This window comes from Trachypithecus francoisi, unplaced genomic scaffold (assembly GCF_009764315.1).
Source record: "Trachypithecus francoisi isolate TF-2019V2 unplaced genomic scaffold, Tfra_2.0 Lachesis_group0, whole genome shotgun sequence".
Taxonomy (NCBI): domain Eukaryota; kingdom Metazoa; phylum Chordata; class Mammalia; order Primates; family Cercopithecidae; genus Trachypithecus; species Trachypithecus francoisi.
In genome coordinates this window covers 112,766,440-112,793,062 of record NW_022681453.1, presented here as the reverse complement: position 1 = coordinate 112,793,062, position 26,623 = coordinate 112,766,440, and the positions used below count along the sequence as shown (strand labels likewise).

The 26,623-nt window shown below is 38.2% G+C and overlaps 1 long non-coding RNA gene across 2 annotated transcripts; it reads right to left on the bottom strand.

Moving 5' to 3' along the window:
- Window positions 1–881: 881 nt before the first annotated feature.
- Window positions 882–7,815, bottom strand: LOC117083682. Of its 2 annotated transcripts, none has more exons than XR_004437170.1 (3): window positions 7,756–7,815; window positions 2,280–2,396; window positions 882–1,010 (listed from the first exon to the last, which is right to left on the bottom strand). It is a non-coding gene; the product is annotated as an uncharacterized LOC117083682 (long non-coding RNA). The 2 variants fall into 2 exon arrangements; XR_004437171.1 differs by lacking the exon at window positions 7,756–7,815 and adding an exon at window positions 7,405–7,467.
- Between the last annotated feature and the right edge of the window lie 18,808 nt (window positions 7,816–26,623).

Here is a 26,623-nt window from a genome sequence, read left to right as displayed (position 1 = left end):
AATCTCCAGTTATTATTGCATTTGGCTCTCTCTCTTTATTTCAAATTATATTTGTTTCCTATATCTGGGTGCTGTAATGTTGGGTGTTTGTCCCGTCCAGCGGGATCGTTAACACAGACCTTGGAGGAGGGGGTGGGAATTTAGAGAGACAAGAGACACAAGAAATGGAGACAAGACAGTATCCTGATCAAGTCTCGTTTAATGGCGGCGGTGCAATGCCTTATATAGGCTGGCAGGGAAGAGGAAGTGCGGCAGAGCAGGCGGGGAGGAGAATAATGAGAGACGTCACCAGGCGCATGCTCGGTAGACTTAGTCTTTCCCGGGCGCGGGAAGTTATCTACGCGCGTGCGGGAAAAGTTCGCGCTTGCGGGAAAAGTTGATCATGAAGAACCAGGAAGTGCACCACCTTGTCTCCGCAATGTGGAGCTTAAGCAACAGAGGCCGCGGCAATTTCCAGGCCTCACGGCTCCAGACAGGTCCTCCTTTTTTATATTATTAGTGACTAGAAGATAGTCCCTCGGGAACTGCGCCTGTCTTAGGTTGGAGTGACACATCTCTTCACTGATACCCGTCATGGGATTAGGCAGTAGCTATGACGGCCCTCCTGTCTAGGTTAGTGAGAGATGACACTCTCTTACCCGTCATTGGCTGTCCAGTTCAGCGCACAGGGAAGGTGGTTTACGGCAAGCGTAAGTATGGACCACCGTGATCTTCTTGTTCAAGGCGATGATAATGGACCTGTATGGGTTTGGCTTGGATGGCCTCGATTTGTTGCTTAATGAATGTCATGAGCTTATTGAAGATTATAGGTCCCAAAGAGAGTAAGAGCAATAGGCAAAGCAGGGGGCCCAAGAAAGGTATAATATAGGGGAGGAGTCCATGGAACCCAGTCCAAAACGGGTTATCAGTCATTTCTTTTCATCGTTTTTCTAGGTCTTCTTGTAGACACTTGATTTTATCTCTGACGATCCCGGACTTGTTGGTGTAGAAACAGCACTTTTCCTGTAGAGCTAAGCAGATACCTCCCTGTTCGGCAGTTAATAAATCTAGGCCTCTTCTATTTTGGAGCACTACTTCTGCCAGGGAATCTACTTGATCTTGTAGATCCTGTATAGTACTTGAGATGGCCTGCATATCTGAGATCAATTGGGGAGACAATTTGGTGTATTGAGTAACAGAGCCCCCTAGGCTTGAAGCCCCAGTTGCTACGGCAGTAGTGATGCCTAATCCTGCAAGTAAGGGGATACATTGTATTGCCCTTTTGGCTCTTCCCAAAAAGTGATCTATAGCTGGGATAGGTGCAGGTTCATCTCCAGGGATAATGTCTATATCTGGCAGAAGAGTGGCTAAGACACAACGTCCTGTCCAGTTTACAGGCAAATAGGTATACGCTCTATTATTGCCACATATAAAAACTGAACTGTTTGGGGCACACAGTGATTGGGAAATATTTGTTGTGATGGAACAATTATTGAATTCAATGATTCCTACATCGATGTCATAGGTGTTATTGAGGAAAGGGGAGTAGAAGCAAGGGGAGTTAGAAAATTCTAGGGGCTGCACTTGAAGGGGAAGAATTATGGTGCAGGAAGTATTGGATGTATAGTTTAAGTCATTGCTGGGTATGGCAAGAGGAACGGGATCTCCTAACGGTAAACATAGACAGCAGTCATTGGCTAGACTAGAGTTGGAATTATTGAGCAGATTATGAGTAGCAGTGAGGAGGTCAAAAGTCTGGGCATCAATTTTTTCTTTCCCTCGGATTTTGGGCAGAGCCAAAGGGTGGTAGCGAATTTCTGGATACAGAGATTTTTGCAACTCTTCAAGTTTTCTGTGCACCATAATTTCCCGGACCCTATCTTGTGGGCCCCCTCCGTCAGAGGTATAGAGAGGGGGATGAGTATTCCAGCAGACAGGCTGGCCTATTGTACCAGTGCAGCCAGCCACTTCAAGGTTATGGTTATTTCCTAAAACTGTAGGGACATTACTGGCCCCCATAGTGGGGTTTCTAGTTGTAGCTAAGATAGCAGTATAGTATGTCTTATTGCCAGAGGTTCATTCTTGATAAGTGGCGTAGCAGGAGCTGTGCATAGTAGCCTTAAATGTGTTGCAAGGGCAAGTTGTAATGCCCCCTCCATCAGATATCCTAGGGGTTGACACACACCTCCATTTGAGGGAGTCACTAGGCAGGTATGCTGTGTGAGTGGAGCAGGACACAGCTGAGAGGTACTTATTTGGAGGGGAGGTCACATATCCCCCATAGCAATCACAGGGCTTACCGTGCCGTTGTTGTATATGCGTAAGGGCCTCACGTGGATCACCGAAGCCGGCATGAACCTGGAATACTTGGCAAGTCATCACTAAGGTCCAGAGGGGCCTGTAGTTGGAGTTCATCTCTGTAATAGAAAGAAAGGGTACTCTCAGGGAGAGAGTTACTCCCTGGATTGACTATTGTTAGGTACCTATCTTACCAGTCGCTCTGGCAGCCATCTGGCTGCATCATGAGTTTGGGAAAAAACACAAACTGAGCCTCTTCCCCAGATTAACACTGGGTCTGGACCATGCCATGTGTTGTCTAATGGATCTTTCCACTTAACCATGGCAAATCGTTTTTTGGAATCAGAATGCCAAAATCGATCAGCTACTGATTTGTTCAGATCATCTAAATTTAAAAAATTCAAAATAAAGAGTGTGTGATTAAGAATGTTTCTAGGGGTGCCCTTAGTAGGGTACCATTCTCCCTTTTTTATTTTTTCAATGGTGGTTTTTAAGGATAGGTGAGGTTTTTCAACTATTCCTTGTCCTTGAGGGTTATAGGGAATTCCAGTAATGTGTTTTATTTGTAATTTAAGACAGAAGTCTTGGAAGGCTTTGGATGTATAGCCAGGACCATCGTCTGTTTTTAGTTGTTTAGGCTTTCCAATTATAGAGAAACAGTGTAGTAGATGAGCTATGACATGCTTGGTAGCTTCGCCTGTTTGTAGGGTGGCCAGTATAAATCCACCAAATGTATCTATACATACATGGATGTATTTTAAGTTACCGAATTCTGAATAATGAGTGACATCCATTTGCCAGATCATGTTGGGAACTAGTCCTCTTGGGTTAATTCCTACGTGAGGGACTGGTAGGTGTGTCACACAGGTCTGACATTGTTTGACTATTTGTCTTGCTTGTTCTCTAGTTATTTTAAACATCAGTCTCAAAGTTTGAGCATTAAGATGGTGTAAGGCATGAGTAGCCTGTGCTTGGGCTAGGTTTGTTTTTGTAGCTATGGCTAGCGTCTTGGTTGCCATATCAGCCAGTTGGTTGCCCTGGGATAGAGGTCCTGGTAATCCTGAATGAGCTCTAATGTGTCCAAGAAAGAAGGGTGTTGTTCTATTATGTATTAACTGTTAGCATTGTAAAAATAACTTGTCTGTGTCTGACACATGTTTGATTTGTGCTACGGTCTCAAGTAAAGGTATTGAGTGAACTAAGTATGCACTGTCAGTATAAATATTAAGGGCCTGATTAGGGAAGGCTGACAGCACCGTGATTAGGGCCTGTAATTCTACTAACTGAGCCGAGGTATGGCTGGTTTTGAATTTAACAGTGGTGTCAGCAATGGTATATGCAGCAGTTCCTGTGGATGACCCATCAGTAAACACTAATAAGGCATTGTCTAAAGGTGTTTTACTGATGACATGAGGGAAGACAAAAGCATGTAGTTTACAAAATTGAATAAGCTTGTTTGGTGGGTAATGGTTATCTAAGTTACCAGCATAAGAGGCGCAAGCAATCGGCCACGTTTCAGTGTTTTGCACTAGCCAATGGATTTGTGGCTTAGAATAAGGTTGTATGATCGTAGAGGGTTCAATTCCAAAATATTTTTTGCTATTGTCTCTCCCTAGAATAATTAAATCTGCTATGGCATCATAATAGGGGAGTAATACCTTTTTGGGTGATGAAGGCAAGTGGACCCACATAATAGGGTTATTTTGCCACAATAAAGCAGTAGGTGTTAGTGTTGTGTTAAATATTAAAAGTGTTAATGGCTGTGAATAGTCTATGTTAGTAACAAATTGCTCAGCAATGGCCGCCTCTACTTTATTAAGTGATAAAAGAGCTTCTTTTGATAACGACCTAAGGGACTTAGGGTTGGGGTCACCTCTCAGGGTGTCAAATAAAGGTTTTAAGTCTCCCGTGGTGAGTTTTAAGTATGGCCGGAGCCAATTTATGTCTCCAAGGAGCTTTTGGAAATCATTAAGGGTTTGTAACTGATCTTTACGGATAACGGCCTTTTGATGGTAATTTTAGGTCCATCTATTTGAAAACCTAGATATGTATAAGGGTCTTGTAGTTGTATTTTTTCTGGAGCTATTTGTAACCCCGCTGTGGTTAGTTCTTGTCTGAGTTGAGCAAAACACTGTAGAACTTGTTCTCCCACTTTTCCTGCTATGAGGATATCATCCATGTAATGTATAATGTATATTTGTTTCCATGTCTCTCTAACTGAGTGTATGGCTGTAGCCACATATTTTTGACACAAGGTGGGACTCTTGGCCATACCTTGAGGTAACACCTTCCATTGGTATTGCTTCATTGGTTTTTTAAAATTTATAGAAGGTAAGCTAAGGGCAAATCATTTTTGGTCAGTAGGATGAAGGGGAATTGTAAAAAAGCAATCTTTAAGGTCTATGATAATTTTAAAATATCCTTGAGGGATTGCTACCGGAGAGGGTAGTCCGGGCTGCAAGGCACCCATGGGGATCATAGTAGCGTTTACTGCCCTTAAATCTTGTAAGAGTCTCCACTTACCAGACTTTTTTCTGATAACAAATATGGGTGTATTCCAGGGAGAGTTACTCTCTGCAATATGCCCTGCCATTAGCTGTTCCTGCACTAACTGTTGGGCCGCAATTAGCTTTTTATTAACTAAAGGTCATTGATCAACCCAAACAGGCTCATCCGACTTCCATGTTATGGGGTCAGTGCACTTTTGGGGTGCAGGCATGTCAATAGCCGAAGCTAAAAATTTCCAAACCCCTTTGTGTTAGATTGTCCTAAGGCTGGAATAGGCTGTTGAATACCATTTTCCCTTTTTCCCAGTCCTTTTCCGGGGCTATAACCTTGGGCTAGCATTTGTGCAGTAACTATATCGTTAGGGCTGCACATCATAATTTTCATCTGGGAGAGTAGGTCTCAGCCCCAAAGATTAACAGGCAATTGAGGGATAACAAGTGGTTTAATGAGACCTGAGTTATTTTCTTTATCTTTCCAGGTGAGGTATTTAGAGCTTTGTCTGGGATTACTGCTTTGTCTAATTCCTCTTAAGTTAGTTAAAGTCTCTGTGGTAGGCCAGTGAGAGGGCCAGTCCTCTTGTTTGATGATGGTTACATCAGCCCCTGTATCTATTAACCCTGTAAACAAACTTGCCATCTAGCCACAAGGTCAGGGAGGGCTTTTGATTAGTAATTGGCTGTACCCAATATATGTCTGAAGATCCAAAACCTCCCGTTCCTCTGTTAGGATGTTGGATTTTATTAGTAGTTTTAACCAAAGGCAATAGGATTAACTGTGCTATTCTATCCCCTTGAGGAACAGTAATGATACTGTTAACAGCCCCGGCCATAATTTTAATTTCTCCAATATAATCGTTATTGATTACTCCCGGAAAGACCTGTAGGCCTTTCATAGTGACATTGCCTCTTCCTAGGATTAATCCAAACATGTTTGAGTGCAGAGGCCCATATATACCTGTACCTAGGGCCTGGGGTCCCATTTCAGGGGTTAATGCTGTGTGGGAGGTGGAACAGAAGTCCAATCCTGCGCTTCCTGGGGTTGCTCTGCTAAGTTGTGAAACGGATTGTAGTTGGTTGGTACAAAACTGACCACCCCATAAGCTTGTTTCGGGGCCTGGGGCTGGCCCCTCATCCCATTTCCCTGTTGGGATCATAAAGGATTTCCCTGTCAGTTTTAGATTTACATTCATTAGCCCAATGTTTTCCTCTTTTACACCTTGGGCAAAGGCCTGGAACCTTTGCTTCAGAGTTTTATTTGAATCCCCGCGGCAATCTTTTGCAAAATGTCCCCTTTTGCCACATTTAAAACACCCTCCTTTTTCTTTGTTCTTATTATTAAGGAAGTCTTTTACGGTTTGTCCACTGAAAGCTGCGGCCATTGCTAAACCCTGTTGATAGGAGGGCCCAATGTCTGAACAGAGACGGATATATCCAGTTAAGTCTGTTTTCTTTCTATAAGGTCGGATTGCCGTTTGACAAGCTGGATTGGCATTTTCATTAGCCAATTGTTTAACATAATCTAAACCCACCTCGGCATTACCAAAAATCCTTCCTGCGGTTGTTATGAGCCTATGTACAAAATCTGCGAATGGCTCATCAGGTCCCTGCTTGACTCCAGTGAGCGAAGCTCCTGGGTCTCCTTTAACAGGGAGTTTCCTCCAGGCTTTTGTAGCGGCCGCCTGGATTTGTGAAAATAGTCCAGGGTCATATTGCATCTGAGCATCAGTGTCGGTATAATAACCGAGCCAGTTAACATATCAAAGTCCCAACCATTTCCTGCCTGTTGGTTTCTTTTGGCTGTATCTCTGCAATTTTCAAAAAACTCCGATTTCCAAATCAAATGATCTCCCCCTGAGAGGACTGCTCTGACTAGTGTGTTCCAATCTGTTGGAGTAAGCCAGTTATCGGCCACAGACTCTACTATAGCAAGAGTGTATGGAGCAGTAGCTCCATATTGAGAAACAGCAGTTTTTAATTCTTTTATGACAGTGAAATCAAATCCATTATGATGCCTCCAGGCCTGACCCTGTCCATCTACAGTTTCAGTTACCGGGAAGATATCTTTAGGGGAGGATTCTTCCCTGTCTCGGCTAGTAGAAAATCTTCCTTTTGGGACATGTTGTCCGGGCCTCTGAGGTGGGTGAGGGAAGCCTCCCATATTCTCTGAATTAGTTACACTCTCATTTCCTGTTTTTAATTTTTGCAGCCTAGTGATTAGTGACTGATGTAACTCTTCTAGCTTAATTTGCTCTTCAAGCTGAGCAATTTTTTCTTTGAGTTCCTCTTTTGGATTGACTACCGCCATTACGTTGGGTGCAGAAGCACCACGTGTCCCGTTATAGGGAGGCGGAAGCGAGAAAAAGGGAGGCCAGTTAGGATTATCATATCTAGCTGCCTCTTCCTCTAAGTCATCCCAATTTACATCTGAAAGGTCAGGATTGTCATTACTTTTATCTTTTTGTGATGTTTGCAGAATTGGGTATTTTTTGGACTTTTTCTCGCCTAGCATCACTTTGTCTTTTACAGAAGGAGCCTTGGTCCCCTCGTCATCACTTTCAAGAGAAATAAGATCTACTTCTTTGTCTGGCAGGGGGCTCCCGAGGTCAGTCTGAGAACTGACCTTTAAAATCTCCTCAGTCTGGGCGACCGCAGCCATTACCTGTGGATCGGCCTCCTTTTTATCTATTAGATCCTTGATTAAATTCCAATAAGAAAAGGCAGTTACAGGATTTTTTTCTGGCCCAAAGGTATTATAATAATCTTGAAAGGCGTCTCCCACCCTCTGCCATCTTTTTATATCAATGGGTCCTTCCTGTGGGAACCAAGGGCAGGTATCTTTCACAAAATCAAAAAATCTAAATAAGTCACCACTTTTAACCTTTACTCCCCGTGTCTTTAAAGCCTCTTTTAATTGTCCTACGTAGATTTGATGCTGGCTTAATTCTTTTCCCATTTCGGGCGCATAACTTACCCTCAACTCAGAGGCAGCAAGCTCCCGCGACTGCCAGAGGGATTTTTCTTTCACTTTAGTCACCGGCCTTTCTATGCACCCTCTTCCTCAGGTAGTTCCCTCCTATCCAAGCCCCGCGTTTGGACGCCACGTGGCCCGTCCAGCAGGATCCTTAACACAGACCTTGGAGGAGAGGGTGGGAATTTAGAGAGACAAAGAGACACAAGAAATGGAGACAAGACAGTATCCTGATCAAGTCTCGTTTAATGGCGGCGGTGCAATGCCTTATATAGGCTGGCAGGGAAGAGGAAGGGCGGCAGAGCAGGCATGGAGGAGAATAATGAGAGACGTCACCAGGCGCATGCTCGGTAGACTTAGTCTTTCCCGGGGTGGGAAGTTATCTACGCGCGCGGGAAAAGTTCGCGCTTGCAGGAAAAGTTGATGATGAAGAACGAGGAAGTGTGCCATCTTGTCTCCGCCATGCGGAGCTTAAGCAACAGAGGCCGCAGCAATTTCCGGGCCTCACGGCTCCGGACAGGTGTTTATATATTTAAAATTGTTACATGTTACATGCTCTTGCTGAATTGAAACTGCATCATTACATAACGATATTCTTTGTCCCTTTTTATAATTTTTGCCTTGAAATATATTTTCTCTGATATATCTATTCTTGTTCTTTTTTGGTTTCCATTTTTACATAATATCATTTTCTATTTCTTTATTTTCAATCTATGTGTTTGTTTATAGGTGAAGTATATTTCTTGTAGTCAACAGACTATTGGGTTTTTCTTTTTTATACATTCAACCATTCAATATCTTCTGAACAGAGAGTTTAGCCCATTTATATTCATTGATATGATTGACAGATAAAGATTTACTTCTGCATTTAGTTATTTGTTTCTTGGGTATTTTGTAGTCTTCCCTTTCATCTTTTTTCGTCTTTCTTTAAGTGAAGGTGAGTTTCTTTGGTGTTCTGTTTTAATTTATTGGTTTGTGTGTGTATGTTTCTCTAGTATGTTTTTTGATTTGAGGTTACCATAATGCTTGCAAATAATACCTTATATCCAATTATTTTACACTAATAATAACTTAATTCTGATTGTATAGACAAACAAAAAACTAACAAGCAAAGAGAAAACCGACGAAGACCAAATGTTCACTTTTCTCCCTATTTGTTAACATTTTTTTCTATTTATATCTTATTGTACTGTCTATGTCTTGATAAGTTGTAGCTATTACGTTTGATTTGTTCACATTTTAATGTTGCCACTCAAGATATTTGTAATATACACACTAACATTTCTTTGGTATAATATTCTGTGTTTTTCTGTGCACTTATGATAACCAGTGAGTATTATATTTTCGGCTTTCTTTCTTTCTTTCTTTCTTTCTTTCTTTCTTTCTTTCTTTCTTTTTCTTTCTTTCCCTTTCTTTTCTTTCTCTCCTCTCCTCTTTTCTTTCCCTTCTTTCCTTCCTCCCTCCCTCCCTCCCTCCCTTCCTTCCTCCCTTCCTTCCTTCCTCCTCTCTTCTGCTCTCCTCTCCCCTCCCCTCCCCTTCTCTCCTCTCCTCTCCTCTCTTCTCTTCTCCTCTCCTCTGCTCTTTTCATTATTTCTGTTTTCTCTCTTACTTTCTTTTCGATAGGCTTTAACTCCTATAACCCAGGCTGGAGTGCAGTCGTGTGACATCTGCTGACTTCAACCTCCACCTTTTGTGTTCAAGTGATTCTCCTACCTCAGCCTCTTGAGTAAATGGAACTATAGGCATGTGCCACCATGTCCAGACAATTTTTGTATTTTTGGTGGAGATGGGGTTTAGCCATGTCGTCCAGACTGATTTCAAACTCCTGAACTTAAGCAGTCTGCCTACCTTGGCCTCTCGAAGTGCTGGGATTATAGGTGTAAGCCACTGTGCCCGGCCCTGTTGATTTCCTATTGCTCATTGACATATTTTTCTTTCAGATTGAAGAACTCCCTTTAGTATTCCTTGTAGGGCAGGTTTGGTGTTGAAATTCCTCAGCTTTTGCTTATTTTGGTAAGTCTTTATTTCGTTTTCATATTTGAGGTATATTTTTGCTGGACATACTGTTCTAGAATACACACTTCTTTCTTCCTTCAGTGCTTTAAACATGTCATGCCTTTTTCTCTTGGCCTGTAAAGATTCTTCTTAGAATTCTGCTTCCAGGTGTAATGGAGCTCCATTTTATGTTATTCATTTCCTTTTTCTGTCTGCTTTAGGATCCTTTCTTAATACTTTACTTTTGGGAGTTTCCTTAATAAATGTCTTTAGGTAGTCTTATTTAGTCTTATTTATTAGGTTAATCTGCTGAGTATTCTATAAACTTTTTGTGCATGAGCATTGATACCTTCCTCTAGGTTTGAGAAGTTCTCTGTTATTATCTATTTGAATAAATTTTGTACCCCTATCTCTTTACCTCCATTTTAAGTGCAATAGTTCTTAGATTTGCCCTTTTTGAGCCAATTGTCTAGATCTTGAAGCATGTTTTATTCTTTTTTTATTTTGTCTTCTTTGTGCATTTTCAAATAGACAGTCTTCATGCTCATTGACACTTTCTTCTCTTTGATCAGTTTTGCTATTAAGAGACTGATGCATTTCTCAGTCTGTCAATATAATTTTTAAGTTCTAGATTTTGTGTTTGATTCTTTCTAATTATTTCAATATCTTTGTTGAATTTATCTGATAGGATTCTGTGTTGTCTTAAATTATTTTGCTTTGCTTCAAAATAGCTGTTTTGAATTCCCTGTCTGATTGTTGCCATAGCTCTGTCTCTCTACAGTTGGTCCTGGGTGCCTTATTTAGTTTGTCTGGTAATGTCATGTTTTCCTGGATGGTCGTGATGCTTGGTGGATGTTCACTGGTGTCTGGCATTGAAGAGTTAGCTGTTTGTTGATGCAGAGGCATCTCTCCGCATGGCAAGTTTTGTGGCAATAATGCCTGGTTATTGCAGATGATCACTGAAGGCCCAAGGGCTCTTCTGTCAGCTTGTGGGGAGTGCTGCCAGGCCTGAGACTCTCCCTTCAGGACACTGGGCTCTTTGAAGATCCAGAAATTCTGCCAAAAGTCAAAATGTGGAATCAGGGAATCTAGGAGGCCACTTAGTGTTCTACCCCACTGTGCCTGAGCTGACATCTAAGATGCAAGATAAAGTTCCCTTTACTTTTTCATTTTATTTTCCCAATCGGAAGGAGTCTCTCTTCACAGCCATCACAGCTGGCAGTATGCTATGTCACACCTGAAGCCAGAACATCTCTGAGTCTCACCCAAGGCTCATGGTGAGTATTGCTTGGCTACTACTGATTGTTCTGGGCGTACAGGCTCTTTAGTCAGAAGATATGAATCCTACTAGGACTGGATCTTTTTGCACCAGGCTCCCTTTTGGCCCGGCATATGTCTAGAAATGTCATCCAGGAGGTAGGACGTGGAATGGGGGCTTCAGGACTCTGTCTGCTGCCCTATTCTACTGCAGCTGAGCTGGTATCCAAGTTGTAAGAAAAAGTCCTTTTTTATCTTTCCTCTCCTCTCCTCAAATGGAAGGAAGAACTCTTTGCCAGAGCTGCAAACTTCACTGCCTTTGGTTGCCTGAGGGGTGGCACAAGCACTCTTTTAGCCACACAGGCTCGTCTCATTATGTCACATGTGCTTCAACTTCACCAACTCTAAGCCCAACACAACGCCAGGACTTGCCCAGAAACTGGAGTCCTTGTGCCTTTACTGTCTGTCTAATTTATTTAGAACCTAGAGTACTTTATCCCTTGGTGTCAATGCTTCCCAGTACTTAGGATTTGGCCCCTGGCAAGGGTAATTCTCCTCTGTCTAGGGCTAGTTCAAATGTTCATTCTGTGGGTGCTGACTGAGTTGTTCCTGGTGTTGCTTTCTGAGGTAACAGGGAAGCATTGCGTTCCCAAATAATGTCCCACCGTCACTGTGCTCTCCCTCTCCCAAGTGCATAGTTTCTCTCTCCATGCCATGTGGCTGCTGCCAGGGAATGTGAAGGGGGTGACATCAGCAATTCAAAACTTTCTTTCCTACCCTCTCAGTGCCTTTTTAAGTGATTTGAAGTTAAAACCAGATACTGTCACCATTCACCTGATATTTGATTCTTATGAAGGTGCTTTTATTTAAGTGGATAGTTGCTCAATTTGGTGTTCTTGCAGGGAGGATGTTATCAGTGGAGGCTTCTATTTAGCTGTCTTGCTCCACCAGCTCTCTAAAGTTGCTTTTAACACAGGGAAAACATGCAATTTTTTAAAATATTTTAAGTGTTTAAAGATGTAAAATAAAAACAAACCACAAGGCAAGGAAATGACCAGTGATAAGACTCTTTAAGGCATAAGATAGAAGTGTCCAGAAAGAGCAACTCAGATATGAAGGAGAGCCAAGTGCAATAGAGGTAAAGGTGTAGAACATTCAGAGAACTCATATCAGAAAATCTCAGTTTTTCATTAGAACAGTAAGTGATAAGATCAGTTGAGAAACCAAGATTTTCTTGTTTGTTTGCTTGTTTAAAAAATTCAGGGCAGAAAAATTGAAAAAAATAAATTTAATATAGTAAATTGATAAAATATGTAGAGAAGCAATTAAGTTTAAATCAAGGAGGAAATAGAACTTGAATTTTTTAAAGTTTTTGTTAAAGATTTAAACATGAAATTAATCAACATGTTTCTGACTGTCTCCATAAACATCTATCAAATTGAAGATATAAGAAAAGATTTGTCTACACTATGGTTGAATCAAGTCTTAAAAAATTAAGGCTGATAGGAAGCAAAAGATCCCAGAATTTCTAGTATAGACAGAGTGACAAGTTCCATAATCCAGAGTCGAACGGTGGCATGTGATGGCAAAACGGAGTTCATAATGTGGGCTAACAGGCTTCATTTTGGGTTCTAACTTCAACTGATTGTTAGTGGTTACTTGAGGAATTAATATGAAAAGGATTCAAAAACTTTATCAGGCTCAACAAGGCATGCTATTGTACGTACTCAATTAGTGGTGTTGGCTGCACGTTCAAAAGTGAGAAAGGATGGCGCTAATAATGTATTTTTGTTGTTCTATTTTGTTAGAAAAGTTTGATTTGGGATGACATTTTAAAAATGTCGTGCAAAGAGTTGAAGGAAAAATAATAGTTTATTAATATGAAAGTAGAGAGAAACTTACAGTTTGAGATCTTTCAAACAGAAGACACTAAGATTATTCTTCTGCTTAATATGCTCTGGTGGCTTTGGACTTAACTAAAATACAATCCAGAAGATGTACAATGACCACACAGGCTCCACATGATGAGATTCCCAATTTCCTCTCTGACATCATCTACTACCTTTCTTTCCTTCACTCACTCTGCTCCCTATCCACCGGCTTTTTGCTGTAACTTAAACATTTTGAGTACATTCTTGTTGTAGGGCTTTTGCTTATGCTACTTCTACCTGGGATAGTTTACCCTTAGCTAGATCCAGGGTTTGATTTATCACCTCCTTCAGAGCTTTACTTACGTTTTTATTTTTTCATTAACATTTTATTTAAAATTCAAAGTCTGCTCACATTCCATCTCGCTCACACTCAATGTGTAGTTTCTGGTCATTTTTTAAAATTTTTTATTATTTTACATTTATTTTTAATTTTTTTGTAACTTACCACCTTCTAATAGACTGTACATTTTATTTATTTATTCTGCATTACCTCTTGCCCTGCCACCAGCTTTACTAGATCATAACTTAAGGAGGACAGAAATACGGGTTCCATTTCTTGTACTGTCACTAATACTAGTCTATGCTTGCACATACTATGTATTCCATAAATATTTGGTGAATGAATGATTAGAATAATACAGAGGATTAGTGTATAGTTGATAATATGGTACATTGAGGAAAAAATGTTCTGCTGTGAAAATATATTTATAGATGTCGATATGAATTCCAAAAATTAAATGGCATTAAGAGCTGCAGCAGCTTCCCAAAACAACAGCAAATAGATGATACAGATAGGAGGTGAAAAATAATTGTTTCATAGAAATTTGGCCAACAGAAAAGATTGTAAGGACTAGAGATGGTACATGTAGAAAGAGAAGAAAAATTTATGGAATTAGGGCAGATATGCTACAGGTAGTAAAGTCCCATTTGAATATTATCTGGCTTGACATATATTTGCCTAAAACTTCTTAAAACAAAGGACTAACTCCAATAGGATGAAGAATAACCTATCTCAGTGTGATAGAAGCATCCAAATATATTTAAATGAAATGAAAATGTGAGAAAATCTATTATCTTTATCAGAAAAGTTATCTGCAAACACGATAGAATTTAAAGAAATCTGTTAGTTTGATTACAAAATTTAAGTTAAAAAATCTAAAAATTAGAGTGAGAGAGTTCTCAAAAAAGAGACAATAAAACAAAAGAGATGAACACTGAAGATGTTTAGAGAAATAATCTTCTCTTATTTGACATTCTAAAAAAGTTGCTGATACATTTATATATCTTATTTTAGGTTCATATCTAAGATAAACATTTAAATTAAAATTATAGTTATAAATTTCTTATGCTAGTAAACTAGCTCCCCAACCAAATCCATTATTTCTATTGGAAACGTGATTTTCCTTAATCAACTTGCCTTTTTTCTTATTCCCTTAATCTGTTCTTTCTTCTTCTAAATTGTCCATGTCCATACTTCACTCTTTTCTTCATTTCTATCACTGCCTGTATTCCCATATTGTCTATTACCTAAAGTAGCCTCTGTTTTGTCTTTTCTTCAAATAACTTTTTCTCCATTCACTTCTACAATGTCAATAAAATGTCTCTAAAGAATCTGCCACCATTTTAATGCCCATCTAAACTGTCTGTGAATTAAACTTTTCATTTTCCTTTGGCATTTTGGAACTCCTATAATAGGTCTCTATAATGTTTCTACCAATTTCAAAATGACTTATCATTCCAGCCAAAGCTGATTCCCATTCGCCTTGAGACACCATTCTAAATCTTGCCCTCTTCATACACACACACTTTTCTTTCAACTTAAATCATTAAATACCCTCTTCTAAGAGTTTGAATCTTTCTCTCACATTTCAGCTCCCAGTTTTCCTTCGTTATTGTCCATGAAGCTTTCTTCATTCAGGACTTTTGAACTGATTTATGTGCCTAGAAGGTCAGTAGAGAACCAAATAAATGTTTTATCAAACTAATATTCTAATCATTATTATTCATTATTCAAATGTATATTATTTCATATATGCTTAGCTTATATTAAAAATATACACACCTTTTGCTTTAAAAAACTAAAGCTCCTTTACATATTTAGCTCCTAAGATGTTTAATCTTTATCATATATAATATATATATATTTTTTTATCTGTCTATCTATCTATCTATCTATCTATCTATCTATCTATCACTTTTACAGTGTCAACACAATTGCCAGTGTATTCTAGGACAGCACTGGACCTATGATAGTCTCAGGTGATCTGAATTTACCCTGACCAAGTGAAACCATAATCTAGGGCTACCTTTGGAAGGTAATTGCCCTACCTGTGTATAGGATAAATGCCTTTGTAGGCATAGCTTAAGATGGGAGGAAAAACACCTACAACATATGCCTGCAAAGTCATTGTTCTATGGCCATTGATGACTACCTCCATTTTCTTTGAGCAAGCTGGAAGTCAGAAAGTATCAGCAATAACATCCAGTACTTCTCTGCCTGTCAGGTACTCATGAGAAGGCAAGTTCAAACATTTGGTTGTCGAAAAAAGATACCGTAAATTAGATCCTGAATTTTTTTGTTAGACCTTTATAGTGTTTATTATTTAGTCTAATTATTAAAAATTAGACCTTTGTATATTATTTATTCTGAGAAAGAGAATAGAAAGAATCCATGTTTATACTGTGGGGTCAGTTTTTTAATGCTTTCCTACCAAAGACAGCAAGGAGAACCAGTTTTCTTCCAACATCTGAGAGTCATCAGCTAAAGTGGCACTATTATTTTTTATTTTATTTATCAGATTGTTTTAGTTTGGCTCATTAAGAACTCTTTTAAGTTTTGATCCTCTTTTTGTTGACATTTCTTCTCCAGTTTTAAAGAATTATCTTACTCCTGTCATCACAAGATTGTACAAGTACATTTTGTGTTTTCCCAGATTTGCCCTAGAACCAGATATTTTTGTAAAGCATCCTTTGACTAGAGAATAATATTTAGTGACCAATATCTAGACATTAGTGACGCATATTGCTACTAATGTGTCACTACTCTTAGAACTTTTCAAGGACGACAGTTAAGAAATAAATGCATATTCAGTCATATCTATATTTATTTTGATATTTATTTTTATATAAGTTAAAACAAGCACGGATTCATGCTTATGTATCTGACTCCAAATCAGAATCTCAGAATTCATTCTAGTATTCCTTCTCTGTAACTGCTTTCATTGACAGTGAATAATTTAGAAACCTACAATTTATTTTATTTTATTTTATTTTTTTTCAGATGAAGTCTCGCTCTGACGCCCAGGCTGGAGTGCAGTGGCGCAATCTTGGCTCACTGCAAGCTCCGCCTCCCGGGTTCACGCCATTCTCCTGCCTCAGTCTCCCAGGTAGCTGGGACTATAGGCGCCGGCTACCACGCCCGGCTAATTTTTTTTTTTTGGGAGGGGGGAGGTATTTTTAGTACAGAAGGAGTTTCACTGTGTTAGCCAGGATGGTCTCCATCTCCTGACCTCATGATCCGCCTGCCTCGGCCTCCCAAAGTGCTGGGAGTACAGGCGTGAGCCACCGCGCCCAGTGGCTTATTTACCTATCTGTTCAACCCTAGCATATATACCAAATCATTTCAAAATTACTAACTTGCAAATCTATGAGAAACAAATTTTCAAATTATAGCACAGTGTTTATATGCTGTTTTTACTGTCTTTAGCCATAGATTATCTAGACGAAGCACTCTTTTGCAAAATTACTTAGGTCAGCTTCTCTATTATCTAACTCCTTTAGTGTACTTACTGCATGCATTTCTAATACATTTATACTCATTTGTTATGGTGTGGATTACATGTGTGTTCTCCCAATATCATGATTAATTTTTCAAAGTTGACATATGATAAAATTCACTTTTTGTGATATACAGTTCTATGGGTTTTATCAAATACAAAGATTATACAATACAATAGCATCAAATATCAAACTATTTCATCACTTTGAAATTCTTTGGAGTTCCTCTTTGTAATTACCTCCCCCTGGCATCCCACACATCCAGCCCCTAACTAATCTGTTTTCTATCCCTGTAGTTGTATCTTTTCCCAAGATTCATGTAAACACAATCATGTGATCTGTGCATATCACCTCACAAAATTCAAATAAAAGTTATCCATTTGTGTGAATTCATATTTTGTTATTTTTTAATTTTTAAAATTTACTTATTGTTATTATTTATTGCAGTGGTGTACTAGAGTTTGGTTATTAATCCATCTATTGAATGTCATTTTGGTTGATCTTGTTTGTTTTCTCTCAGATTTTAAAACATATATAAAAATTCTGTATACATACATTCACATACAAATTTTCTGTGGATATTTCCTTTCATTTCACTTGGAAAAATTCCTAGAAGTAAAATTGCTAACTAATGCTTTATTACTTTACAAGAAACTGCTAACTTTTCCAGACTGTCTGTTCTAATTTGCATTTCCACCAATATATGAGTGCCAATTGCTTTGTATCCTTGCAGTCCTGTCATGTTTTAAAGAATTTTGTTTTAGTTGTTCTAATAGTTGTGTAGTCATACCTCATGGTTTCAATTTGCACTTCCCTAGTGACTAATGGTATTTATCATCTTTTTATATGCGTGTTTTCCATCTGGATATCAACTTTGGTGATATGTTTCTTCATTTTTTTTCAATCCAAGTATTTACTGGGTTTTTCTTATTATCTTTTCCACTCTAACAGTTATTTATATATCAAAGATTTGTATGTGTCTTATCAGATATGTGATTTGCAAAGAGTTTATCTCAGTATATGGTTTATCTTTTCATTCTTTTCAGTTATTATTTTCTTAAGCCCCAAATTTTTAATTTTGATAATGTTCATATTATGCTGTATTTTTTAATGATTTTGCAATTTTCGTCATGACTTAAAGAAGTTAGCCAATCCCAAGATTTATTAGATCATTCTCTCATTGCTATAAATAAATATCTGAGACTGAGTAATTTATTAAGAAAAAGGGTTAAATTTGCTGATGGTTCTGCAGGTTGTACACACACAAATACACACACACACACACACACACACACACATATACAGTTTATTTCCCCATTATTTCATTTTTGGAGGAAATAGTAAATAATATATTTTATACACAAATTTCTATTTTTTATATAAAAGAACACTGTTTGTTTTCTATCAGACCCTATAGCGTGCAGCCTTGCGAAATTCACATAACAATTGTATGTGCTTTTCTATACGTGATGTTTTCCATTGACAATCACATACATGTGGTTATAATTTTTGTTCAGTTGGAGTCCTTCTTTTATAATGCATGTGGCTCACTCTTTCTCTTATTTTATTGTCCTGTCTAATATTTCCAATATTATGTTGAATAAGGAATAGTGATCAAGAACTTATTTGTGTCTTTCCTGAGGGGAGAAATCTTTGAGAACCTCATTATAAAATATGATGTTACTTACCTGTTTTTGTATTTGCCCTTTTTAGGTTCTGGAAGTTGTTTTCCATTCTTATATTTCTGATTTATTTTTTAAAAAGTGATGTTCAGGTTTTGCTGAATACTTGGTTAATTTTTCTTCATTATTTTGTTAATATGAAAACAATTATATAATGATTTCTTTTGAATTTGATAAAACTTACATTCTAGAGATAAACACCATTTGGCAGCAGTGTTTTCACTTTTGTATATTGCTGGTTTTGATTAATATTTTGGATGTGTGATTTTTTTTGTCTATTTGTATATGATATTAGTTAATAGTTTTATGCCTGGCATTTTGGCAGAATCTGTTTCTGTCAGATTTTAGCATTTAGGAAAATGACTCTAAGAAAATGAGGCAGATAGTGTTTTTTGGTTTTTTTGTTTGTTTGTTTTTGGTTTTTTAATTTTCTGAAAGGGTCGAAGTAGAATTAGTATTACTTATTCTTTAAATGTTTAAGTAACATTATCTGGAGATGAAGTTTCAACAGAAGTAGTTCTAATCAAATAATATTTTATTCAGTTTGGATGGTTTGTCTTTCAAAGAATTTGATTGGCTTAAAATAAAATTTTAATTTATGAGTTTATACTTGTTCTTCATATCCCCCCTTGTTTCCTTTAGTATATTTGAAGTCAAAATTTTTGTCTTTTTTCCTTTATAATTTGTAAATTCATACCTCTGTTTTCCTTTTTGACCTGGTTAAAAATTTATCAATGTTGTGGATTTTTTTCAAAGAACCAGATTTTTTTTATTATTTATTACCGTTCCTTTCTTTTCTAAATTCAGTTTTATTTATTTGTTATCAAATCTTTATAATTTTCTTCCATCTGTCTGTTTTGGGATTATTTTGCTTTTCTGTAACGATTTCCATTAGGTGGAAGCTGAGGTAATGGATTTGAGACTATTTTTGTTTTCTAATGTAAGAATTTAATGTTATACATTTTCTTTTATCCACTGCTTGAACTTTATATCACAAATTTTCATATAATTAATCTACATATCATTTACTTCTAAATATATTTTTTAAATATTCTGTTAATACTATATTCTTGACCCCTGTGTTACTTTAAAGTGTATTATTTAATTTTCAAATATTTGGTGATTTTTTTCATATACTGTCATTATTGATGTGCAGTTCAAATTCATCATTTTCTGAGGATGTACTCTGTATTTTTTCTTTGTTTTTTGCTTTATTTGATTTGAGACAGGGTCTCACTTTGTTCCCCAGATTAAACTGCAGTGTCACGATCTCAGCTCACTGTAGCCCTAACCTCCCGGATTCAAGCAATCCTCCTACCTCAGCCCCTCAAGTAGATGGGATGACAGACACGTGCCACCATGCTCCGTTAATTTTGTGTATTTTTTTGTAGAGATGGGATTTTGCCATGTTTCCTGGGCTGATCTTGAACTACTGAGATCAAGTGATCTGCCTGTCTTGGCTTCCCAAAGTGCTGGGATTACAGACATGAGCCACCACACCCAGTCCTTTGTATTGTTTTTATTATGTCAACTTTGTTAATATTTATTTTGTGGCCCAGAATATGGTCTGCCTAGGTAAAGAGTTCTAGATGTCCACTTCAGAAAAATATATAATCTACTGTTGTTTGGTGAAATGGAATATAAATTTCAATTAGGTAAAGTTGGTTGTTTAGATCATATATATCTTTACTATCTTTTTCATTCTCTCAATTGCTGAGAGAGTAGTGCTGACACATCTGTAAATAATTATGGATAACTATGTTTCTCACTCATTTATGTCAATAGTTGCTTCATTTAATTTGAAGCTCTTTTCTTATGTACACACACACTTAGAATTCTTAGAAAGTTAGCCCCTTTTTTATTGTGAAATGTTCCTTTTTGTCCACAAAAATTTTTTTTTGGAAGTCTACTTTTTCTGAAATTAATATAGCTAGTCTAGCATTCTATTGGTTAAAGCTGATGGCTGACTGGGCATGGTGGTTCATGCCTGTAATCCCAGTACTTTGGGAGACTGAGGCAGGCAGATCGCTTGAATACAGGAGTTTAAGACCAGCCGTGGCAATACAGAGAAACCCTGTCTCTACAAGTAATACAAAAATTAGCCAGGTGTGGTGGCATACAACTGTAGTTCCAGCTACATGGGTGGCTGAGATGGGAGGATGGGTTGAGCCCAGGAGGTCAAGGCTGCAGTGAGCCATGATCACACCATTGCACTCCAGTCTGGGTGACAGAGTAAGATCCTGTCTCAAAAACAAAAACAACAAAAAAGCTGATGATATTTCTTTTTCATCTAGTACCTTTTACTTTAAGACCTGCTATGGTTTTATATTATAAAGTCTTCATACTATAAAGTAGATTCCTTGTGGAAAGTATAGAGTAAATCTTGATTTTTAAATTCTGTCTAATCATCTCTCTTTTTAACAGGATTAAATAGAAATAACGAAAAGTAAAAATTGGCACACACAATATATGCACTCATAAAAAGTTAACAATTAGACATTTTAGATTTTCAAATTGGATAGAAAAAAATTCAGAAATGTGGTGTTGATAAAAGACACACCACATGTAATGTTGAATTTAAAGGTACAGAAAAGTTTCAAGTAATGAAATATGAAACCAAAGAAACAAAACCAAAAGAGATAATTGACAAAGTAGGACTATGCCAAAATCATTATTAAGAATAAATGGAATCCTTACCTATTAGTAATGAAATATAATAATATAAATTATATGCAACAATTATGTAACTATATTCACTTGACAATATATTATATACATACATAAAGCAAAATTTGAAACATTATAAAAACAATTAGATAAATCCGTAGTCACAGTTGAAATTTTTAATAGACTTGTTTCAGAAAATATTACTTCAACTAGATACAATTTAAGGGTCTAAGTGATTTGGAAAATATATGACCAGGTGAGTATACATAGATTGCTACATTCAATCGTTAGGCAATGCTCCTGTCTTTCCTTTTCCTTTTTTTTTTTTTTTTTTTAGACAGAATCTCACACTCTCGCCCAGGCTGGAGTGCAAGTGCAGTGGCATGACCTTGACTCACTGCAACCTCTGCCTCCCAGGGTCAAGCGATTCTCCTGTTCAGACTCCCAAGCAGCTGGGATTACAGGTGCCCACCACCACACCCGGCTATATTTTTAGTAGAGATGGGGTTTCACTATGTTGGACAGGTTGGTCTCGAATGCCTGACCTCATGATCCATGCACCTCAGCCTCTCAAAGTGCTGGGATTGCAGGCATGGACTACCGAACCGGCAATACTCACTTTTTTTTCAAGCACACATACAACGTTATAAAATGTGAATCATAACAGATAGCAAAAATTAAAATTATGCATACCTAATAAACCTGTCAAATCAGGAAGTAGAAATCAGTAACTAAAAAGCAGCCTTAAATCCCCAATCTTATATCGTATGGATCAGATAAGTCATCATACAAGTTATAAGTATTATAAGAGAAAAATAAGGAAAATACTCCATGTTCAAACTTATTGGATGTAAGGCAGTATTTAGAGGTAAATGTATGATCTTGAGTGCTTATGCATATGAAGAGAAAAGGTGGGCTAGTAACAGAATATTACAAGATAAAAATGGAAGATTTATTTTATTTATTATCTATGTTCCTTCCTGAAAAATTGTTGTAATGACAAGAAGACAATACAGTGTATACATTTACAACTATGAATAAGACAAGAGACAAATGGTTTGAATGAAAACAATAAAAAATAAGTTAATTGTAACTGATGTGTGAAGTGCTAAATGCAGGAACCTAAGTGCATTCATTATGGAAAATTTAACCAGAAGCATGCAGATTTGTAATGTAAACTCTCACACAAGCCTCAGTATTAGAAACATCAAGTTCAAAAAAAAAAAAACAATTACAGCAAGTGCTAGTCTCTGGAGAGGTACAAGACTAAAATAAGGATGGTTGTCCACACATAGTGAATTTTCTCTCCAGGTTTGTACAGATAGGAGCTTCTTTCCCACAGCCTAGCACCCTACCGATCCACAAACATTTATGATTGTAAGGAGGGTCCACGATGGCCAATTAGAAGCAACTGGGATCAGCATCACTCAGGGAGAGGAATGAAAGCAGTGAATGAATTCAGCCCCTTCAACTGAAATATCAAGGTTCTCACATTGGGACTGACTTGGCAATCAACTTCACCTATGGAGCATGAAGAGAAACAGGGTGGGTCCCTGGCCCACTTGGAAGTGGCATGGAGTCAAGAGAATCCCCACCCCCAGCCAAAAGAAGCAGTCAGTGGTTGGGCAGCCCCACCCAGGAAACCGCACTCCTCCCAGAGATCTTTGCAACCCTGTGGATCAGGAGATCCTCTCTGGAGTCCGTGCCACCGGGGTCTTGTGGTCAACACACAGAGTTGTGTGGCGTTTCAGCAGAGCAGCTGCTCAGGTACACACAGAGAACCAGAAGTTTTATATACTCCGGCCCAGGGATTCCTGGCAAGGAAGTAGATTCATCTGTACATTCTCCTAGAAAAAGGGCTGAATCCAGGAAGCCAAGCAGCATTATTCTTTAGTCTCCACTTCCACTGCACCTCACAAGTTAAGACCCAATGGCTTGCAATATCAACCAGCCAATGGCAACAGACTGAGTCTGCCTGAAATGGGAGTAAGTTCCTGAGGGGAAGGGTGGCCACCATATCTCCAGTTAGGTTGACTTTACATTCCAGCCTGCTGGCTCTGGTGAGTCCAGACATTCCAGAGGAGGAGGGGTCCCCCCAAAGTAGCACACTTGCTTTGCCAGATCATGCCCAGACTGCTTCTTTAAGCAAGACCCCAATCAATTCCTCCTCTGAGTCAGGCCTCCCTGTGGGGACCTTCAGTCACTCCAGCCAGGCATTTATAAACAGAACCCTGATCTCTCCCAGGGGGTGGGGTGGCCACCATCTCTGACTCAGTAGTTTTCTCCTGCCAGTTCTGGAGAGCCCAGACAGTCAGGACAAGGAAGGGACCCCACAACACAGTACACACACCCTACCAAAAGCAGCCAGATGGCTTCTGTAAGCAGGTCCCTGATCCTGTTCCTCTTGACTGGGTGGGACTCCACAACATGGACATCCAGACATCTCTTATAGGAGTGTTCAGCTAGCAAGGGGTCAGTATCCCCCTAGGATAGAGATACCAGCGGAAGGAGCAGGTTGCCATCTTTGCTGTTTCACAGCTTTCACTGTTGATAACCTCAGGTACAGGGAAAACCAAGGAAAGTAGGGTCTGAAGTAAAACCCCAGCAAACTACAGCAGCCCTACAGCTGCTAACAGTCAGTGGCCTGATGGTTAAAAGGAAAGCAAACAAACAGAAAACAACAACAACATCAATATAAAAGGCCCCACAAAAACCCTATGCAGAGGTCAGCAACCTCAAAGATCAAAAACACATAAGCCTACAAAGAGGAGAAAAAAATCAACACAAAAATGCTGAAAACTCATAAAGTCAGAATGCTTCTTTTCTTCCAAATGTTCTCAACAGCTTTCCAGCAAGAGAACAAAATTGGGCTCAGGCTGAGATGGCTTAATTGACAAAAGTAGACTTCAGAAGGTGAGTAACAGTGAACTTTTTTGAGCTAAAGGAGCATGTTGTAATCCAATGCAAGGAAGCTAAGAATCATAATAGAGCAATACAGGAACGGATAACCAGAATAACCAGTTTAAACAGGAACATAACCAACCAGATGAAGCTGAAAAGTACATCACTAGAACTTCACAATCTAATCACAAGTATCAATAGCAGAATAGACCAAGTGGAGGAAAAAAATCTCAAAGCTCGAAAACTCTCTTTCTGAAAGAGACAAGCAGACAAGAAGAAAGGAAAAAAATAAAAATAAATTAAAAATCTCTGAGAAATACGGGATTATGTAAAACAACCAAAAATATGACTGACTGGGGTACCTAAAAGAGATGGGGAGAATGGAACCAAGTTGGAAAGCATCCTTCAGGGTATCACCCAGGAGAAATTCCCAACCTAACAGGACAGATCAACATTTTAATTCAGAAAAGGCAGAAAACACCAGTAAGACACTCCACGAGAATATCATTCCCAATACACATAATCATAAGATTCTCCGAGGTCGAAATTAAGAACGAAACAATGTTAAGAGCAGCCAGAGAGAAAGGCCAAGTCACCTGCAAAAGAAAGCCCATCAGACTAACAGTAGACCTCTCAGTGGAAACCCTACAAGCCAGAAGACATTGGGGTTCAATATTCAACATTTTTAAAGAAAAAACAAACTGCTGACCAAAAATATCATATCCAGCCAAACTAAGCTTTATAAATGAAGGAGATATAAGATCCTTTTCAGAGAAGCAAATATTGAGGGAATTAATCACCAGGCTTGCCTTGCAAGAGCTCCTGAAGGAAGACTAAATATAAAAAGGAAAAACTGTTACTAGCCACTACAAAAACACAATGAAGTACACAGACCAGTGACACTACGAAACAAGCACATAAACATGTCTGCAAAATAATCAGCTACCATTACGGTGACAGGATCAAATTCATACATAACAATACTAACTTTAAACATAAATAAGCTAAATGCCTCAATTAAAAGACAAAAAATGACAAGATGGATAAAGAACCAAGACCCATTGGTATGCTGTCTTTGAGAGCTGTACCTCACATTCAAAGACACAGATAGGCTCAAAATAAAGAAGTAGAGAAAAATTTACAAAGCAAATGGAAAATAGAAAAAGACAGTGGTCATAATCCTAGTTTATGACAAAACAGACTTTAAACCAAGAAAGATCTAAAAAGAGACAGGAAGGCATTACATAAAGGTAAAGTGTTCAATTTAACAATCAGAGCTGCCCTAAATACATGTGCACCCAATACAGGCCCACCCAGATTCATAAAGCAAGGTCTTAGGGACCTACAAAGAGGCTTAGAATTCCAAACAATAAATAGCGGGAGACTTTAACATCCCACAGACAGTGTTACACAGATCATCAAAACAGAAGACTAACAAGGATATTTAGGACTGGAACTCAGCTCTGGATCAAGTGGACCTGATAGATATCCACAAAACTCTCCACCCCACAAACAACAGAATACACATTCTTCTAATCACCACATGACACTTACTCAGAAATTGATCACACAATCAGAAGTAAAACACTCTTTAGCAAATGCAAAATAACTGAAATTATAGCAAACAATCTCTAATACCACAGCACAATCAGATTAGAACTCAAGGTTTTAAAAATTCACTCAAAATCACACAACTACATGGAAATTGAACAAACTGCTCCTGAATGACTCATTGGTTAATACTGACATTAAGACAGAAATCAAGAATTTCCTTGAAACCAATGAGAACAAAGAGAAACATACCAGAATCTCTGGGGTGCAGCTAAGCAGTAATAAGAGGAAAATTTATAGCACTAAATCTCCACATCAAAAAGCTAGGATGATCTCAAATTAACAACCTAACATCAAAACTAGAAGAACTAGATAACCAAGAGCAAACAAATCCTAAAGCTACCAGAAGACAAGAAATAATCAAAATCAGAGTGTAACTGAAGGAGATAGAGACACACACAAAACTCTTCAAAACTTAAAACATTCAGGAGCTGTTTTATTAAAAAAAAATTAATAAAATAGATACACCACTAGCTAGACTAACAAAGAAGAAAGGAGAGAAGAATCACTCTCAGAAATGATAAAGGGGACTTCACCACTGACCTCACAGAAATACAAACAACCATCAGAGAATACTATAAATATCCCTATGCACATAAACTAGAAAATCTAGAATAAATGAATAAAGTCCTGGACACATACACCTTCCCAAGACTGAACCAGGAAGGAATTGTATCACTGAATAGACTAATAAAATTTTCTAAAATCAAGGCAGTAATAAATAGTCTACCAAGCAAAAATAGCCCAGGACCCAACAGGTTTACAGCTGAATTATACCAGAGGTACAAAGGAGAGCTGATACCATTTTTACAAAAATTATTCCAAAAAATTGAAATTTTTTCCTTAATTCCTTTATGAGTCCAGCATCATTCTGCTATAAAAACCTGGCAGAGATAAAACAAAGGAAGAAAACTTCAGGGCAATATCCTTGATGAACATAAATGCAAAAATTCTCAATAAAATACTGGCTATCTAAGTCCAAAAGCACATCAAAAAGCTTATACACCATAATCAAGTTGGCTTCATTCCCGGGATGCAAGATTGGTTTAA